This window comes from Muscardinus avellanarius (genome assembly GCF_963383645.1).
Source record: "Muscardinus avellanarius genome assembly, chromosome: 10".
Lineage (NCBI taxonomy): Eukaryota > Metazoa > Chordata > Mammalia > Rodentia > Gliridae > Muscardinus > Muscardinus avellanarius.
The window spans coordinates 113,767,740-113,773,739 of record NC_137796.1 but is presented as its reverse complement, the minus strand read 5'-3'; positions in this window follow the sequence as shown (position 1 = coordinate 113,773,739).

The following is a 6,000-nucleotide window of genomic DNA, read 5'->3' as shown; positions in this document are numbered from 1 at the left end:
AGAGGCACCAAGAGCCATTGCCTGGAAATCATCCTGTATGTTGCCTTTTGAGAAGGTTCTCTGACTCTCCGCCCACTGGCACTCCATTCTGCACCTTGTTGTTGCCTGGGGCTTTGCTGCCCTTGTAGTCTGGTGAAGCCCCTCTCTCAGATAGCTCTGCAAGTGGTCATGCATCACACCTGTGTCTGCAGAGCAGCATCCTCTTTTGCCAAGTCAGGGTGCCCTGGGCCAGGGCCTCCTGCTCAGTTCCCCTGAGAACCACAGTGGGCAGAGGTGGGGGACCTCCAGAGGTTTCAGGGAAGGGAGTCCCGCTCTGAGTTTCAGGGTGGGGAAAAGTAGTACTCTTTGAAGTATTTGGTTTTTTTCATACAACTGCTGAGTAGATAGCCTCCTAGAAGATAGGAGGCCTATTGAGTCCTGGGTTCTCTGGCCTCATGGGACTCAGTGGGGGGTGAAAGAGAGCTTTGTGTAGAGAAAGATGAAAAATTCGAAGGGAAATGCAGAAGCCGAGCCCAGTGGCGCAGAGATCCCGTACTCGTAGAAGAGCCTGAGAAGGTCTGAGAGAGTCGCCATGTCCTGGAGCTCATGGTGGGCCTGGGCCACCACTACTGCAAAGGAGGCACTGTTGAATCAGTTGCGAGCTCTGCTTTTCAGTGCCTCAGCTCTGCATGCATCAGCGTCTTCAGCCACCGTTGCCCTTCCTCTCCCTGCAGTAGCTAGTCCAAGATCTGCTTCAGTCCTGAGTGCTACTGCTCTACTTCTCTCCTGTGTCTACTAGGCAGACAGGAAGCTGTCTTATATAGCCTGGCAACTCTCATGATTGGTTCTTAGATGTGGATTCTGATTGGTCATTACAGCTGGGCTCTGATTGGTCCATAGAGCTGGGCCCCAATCAGTCCATTTTAAATCTTGTTTTGGAATCCCTACTTAGTCTTATTCGAGAGGTCAGGGGAGCTGCTGCCTCAGCCTTATTCCTGCTCTGGCCACCCTTTATCCTTTATCAGCACCACCCAAATTGTAATGGTATTCCTTTTTTTTTTTTTTTTGGTGGTACTGGGGGTGTAACCCAGAGGCCTTATACCTCCAGGCTATATTCCCAGACCTATTTTTTATACTTTATTTGGAAACAGGGTCTCACTGAGTTGCTGAGAGCCTCAATAAGTAGCTGAGGCTGGCTTCGAACCTGTGCAATCCTCCTGTCCCAGCCTCCCAAGCATGGGGATTACAAGCATGCGCCACCACACCCAGCTTGTGTACTGGTATTCCTAACTGCCTGTAGGTAACAGGAGCAATTACTGCTCCAGCTGTTTCCTTCTGAGAAGGGTTGATGACAGGGAAGGAAAGCTAGAGTCCAGTAGACAGGCTATCAGGGATCAAGGGGGCAGGAAGACTTCTAAGGGGCCATCATCTCTGGCTCCTTCTGGCACATCATTTATAATTTAACTGCCTCTAACCGGGAAGACATAAGCCTGACAATCATGTTAAATAATATAAACCACAGCTGGGCATGTGGCACATGCTTGTAATCCCAGCATTTGGGAGGCTGAAACAGGAGGATCAAGGCTCGCAAACAGCCTAAGCTACTTAGTGAAGCCCTTTGCAAGTCAGTGAGACCCTGTTTCAAAATAAAGAATAAAAAATAGGGCTGGGGGTGTAGCTCAAAGGTAGAATGCTCCTGGGTTCCATCCCCAGTACTGAAAAAAAAAAAAAAAAGAGGACACCCTTGTGAGGGTTCTATAAAAGAAATGAAAAAGCCACGAAGATGGTCTTGCTCTACCTCTCTTAAAATTGCCTGCTTTCCCACTCAAAGCTCTCACTTTCCTAAATAAAGCCTCTGTCTTTTCTGACTGGCAAATGCTGAAATTCTTTCCTGCCACATAAACCAAGAACCCTACAGAAGTGTGATGTTTTCCCATGACATTCCCATTAAAAGAGGCACAGCACAGAAGCCCAAGCTGAAAATAAAAGGGCCAGCAGTTTGCTACCATGTTGTTCCTGCACACTGACTCACTGGTGGCAGGGTTCCATTTTGCAAAAAGTAAAATTTATCTTCCCAAGCTGCTTTTGAAGATGTGTTTCTCTCACCAGGATGGTGGAACATACCTGTAGTTCCAGTGCTTGGGAGGCTGAAACAAAAGGATGACAGGTTCAAGGACAGCCTCAATAAGTGTTCTACCCCTGTGTTCAATCCTCAGTATCAAAAAAAAAAAAGTACAGAGATGTTTCTCTCCTCTTTTTTTAAAATAATGCCATAGAAATTTACTTCTGACGGTGAGGTGGGATAGAAGAAATGAAATACTATGTAAAGAGGAGACAACTTGGAAAGGAAAGAAAAATATCGTTTTAAAGGCTTAAAAGTCCATAAGACCTAGCTCCACCCTAAAGGCTGTGTTCTGTTTTAGGAGAAGCCTCAAGGAGCCCACACCCTTAATCACAGTGGCCCCTCCCCTCTACCTGAGATTCCTGAGATGCTTAGTAAACAAAGATCCCAGGGGAGGAACAAGGTCAGACACCACACAGCCACCACCAACTGATTCCAGGAAGAGAAAGCCTAGACCTCCACCCCAGCCATCCTAGTCGCCTGCTCTACTAGGGGCCTCTCATGTTCTCCAGCTGGCCTGTGCTCTCCTTTGACTGTGTATTCTCACTTGTTCTTAATACACCTCTGCCTTTGGCTCTGACTGGCTCCTGTTAAAATTATTCACCATGGAAGCTGAGAACCCACAGAACATATCATGCTGACCCATGACAACAGCACCCCACCTGTATCCATGGCTGAAGCCCCACCACCTTGTGCGCACACCACTTAGGCACCCACCTCTCCAAGGGGCCCATGGACAGCGCATCTCCCTCACCCAGTGAAGCCAACTTTTTTTTTCCAGTACTGGAGATGGAACCCAGGGGCATTCTATCTCTGAGCTACATCCCCTGCCCTATTTTTTATTCTTTATTTTGAAACAGGGTCTAAGTTGCAGAGGGCCTCACTAAGTAGCTGAGGCTGTCCTCAAACCAGGATCCTCCTGTCTCAGCCTCATGAATGGTGGGATTACAAGCATGAGCCACTGAGGAGATAGAAAGGAAATAGGCAGATAGGGAAAAGGCCTCGGTAGAAAAAGTTAATTTCCTGAGTTTCCTGAGGGGCAAACCTGAAATTCCAAACGCTCAAAGATAAGAAGGCCAGAGCTTCACAAAGCCATCTGTTTACTAATCAAACCCACCGAGCAAGTCTGGCATTCCTGAAAGGAGACCCTTCAAAGAACTTGCAAATACCCTATGCAAATTCTGAGAGCTACTTCCCAGAATTCTCCTTTTGGAATCCCAAAGTCACCCTAACCAAAAGAGGTCACAAACGATCAGGCCTTCACCTTACTCAGACTGCAAAACGGGGACTTATCCTCTCGGGACCCTCTCCCCTTTGGGGGAGCTGTTCTCTCTCTTGCAGGTCGTGTTGGCTCTGAGAGAAGGCAGAGTGCATTTGAGGGCACGTGGCTTGGGTGACTCTCAGGTAGTGACCTGAAGGCCTCTGCTGGACATCAAGGCTGGCCAGGCCCCTAGGGGTGACCTGTACCTCTTTTCTGGCATATCGTGTGGACTCTGGGAGAAATTAGCCTGCACCTGAAGGTAATTTGGCTTGGGCTACTCTCAAGTGTTGTCCTGAAGGCAGCTGCTAGACTCAGAGTTCCAGCCCCTTTGGAGGTGTTCAGCCACTCTCCCCCCATTCCCTGCTGCTTCCAATAAACCTTTTACTCCCCTTCCTGAAGTCTGCGGGTGTCATTCTTCGCTCACCATAGACAAGAACTCACCAGGTTTCCTCTCAAGAAACCCCTGTTTCAGCACCACACCCTGCTGAAGCCAACTTTTGGGAGGCCCTCACTGAGGGAAAATGAGTTGTACTTACCAGATCCAGAGGTAGATCATACCCAAGCTGAGAAAATGTCCCATGCAGTACACCACATTCTGGTGCAGAGTCCCTGCTGTGCTGATCCCAAGGGCCCCTGCTGGGCTGTGCTGATCCCATGAGCCATCCACAGGAGGACAATCAACAAGTTCCACTTGGGTTACTTGGGTTGCTGGGAACCATCTGTCCCTGCACCCCTCCACTACATGCTTGAGATGTGCCTGGAGCTCAGGAGCCCTGGAGCTGGAGGAGGGAGAAGAATGTGCTGCTTGGAGCCAGGCTGACTGTGTTCTGGAATGGGGTAGGGGACTCTGTCACCACCCCTGCTTCTCCTGCTATCTTGCCCCTCCCCAAGGGCAAAGTTTGCTTTTCCTTTGCTTTTGCAGAACTGAGGATCAATTCAGGGCCTGGCACATTCTAGGCAAGTGTTCCACCAAAGTGGCTGCTTTGTTTTTGCTTTTTATTTTGAAACAAGGTTTTGTACAGGGCCTAAAACCCTCAACTTTTGGTTGCTGAGGTATCCTGTAGTTGTCAGCCAACTAAAGGGGCTCACACTTGCTTGGAAGGAGAAAGACTGTGACTCCCTCTGCCATGGCTAGAAGACAAAGGATGGCTGTCAAGCAGGAACAGCAATGGGAGGTGGCACCTAACACGCTCACTTAGTTTTCCCTGCAAATGGACAACACATCATTATTACTGGTATAAGCAAGGCTACCACCATTATGAAGTCTGGTCACCATGTTGGGAACCAGCCTGTTTAGTTTTGTTTCCTTAGGAACGAGGGTGTTCGTTTTGTTTTTTCTTTCTTTCTTTTTTTTTTTTTTTTTTTTTTTTTGGTACTGGAGATGGAACCCAGGTATGTTCTACCTTTGAACTACACCCCCAGCCCTTGTTATACTCAAAGTCCGGGACCCCAGGGTGAGAGAGACCACCACCACACACAATAATGCAAAAACAGAAAGGGGTTTATTGGGGAACTAGCTCAAGCTAGGGTCCAAGTCCCTCCAATGCAATGGAGTCTTGACAAGGACCCCGAGTCTTTGTTCCAAGGCAGTTTTATACATTTCAGTCACCCGGGCTGTGATTTACAAAGGAGTTACCAGAAGGAATTTTTACTGCTGTTATCACAAGCAATGGACAGGATACTTGGTGCCTCCCATTTGGTTCATGCCTCCTGGGGTTGGTTGGGAGTTTTTCATCCTGACCCAGGTGCCAACACTGACACTTAACTGTTAGTTGTATTCCTGGGAAACTGAAACTTATGCCTAGCATGTTTGCTGTATGGATGAAGCCTGTCATGGACCTGCTTAGGTCCTACACCCTATTTTTTATTCTTTATTTTGGTGGCACTGGGGGTGGAACCCAGAGGCTTTCTACCTGCGGGCTATACTCCCAGACCTTTAAATATATATATATATATATATATATATATATATATATATATATATATATATATATAAATTTGGAAACAGGGTCTCACTAAGTTGCTGAAAGCCTCACTAAGTAGCTGAGGCTGGCTTTGAACCCGTGCAATCTTCCTGTCTCAGCCTCCCAAGTGCAGGGATTACAAGCGTGCGCCACCACGCCCGGCTTTTTTTTTATTCTTTATTTTGAAACAAGGTCACACTGAGTTGCAGAGGGCCTCCTTAAGTAGCCTGGGCTGTCCATGAACCACGATCCTCCTGTCTCACCTTTCAAATGCTAGAATTACAAGTGTACGTCACCATGCTTGGCTCTATTTTGTTTTCTTAAACATCAAAAGTGACCCTCCCAGAAAACTAATGACTGTGGCAAAGCAAACCCACTCTTCTAGCAAAACCCATTGTGTGTGTGTGTGGGGGGGGGGGGGTGATGGGGGTCGAGCCCAGGGCCATTCTACCTGTAAGATGCATCTCAGCCCTATTTTTTATTATTTATTTGGAAACAAGTTCTCAGTAAGTAGCTGAGGCTGGCCATGAACCTGGATCCTCCTGTCTCAGTCTTCCAAGTACTGGGATTACAAGCATGAGGCACCATGCCTGGCTAGCAAACTCATTGTTAAATAATAACAACCCAGTCCCTAACAAACTCCCCACCTTTGCTACAGCATCTCATGCAGACCT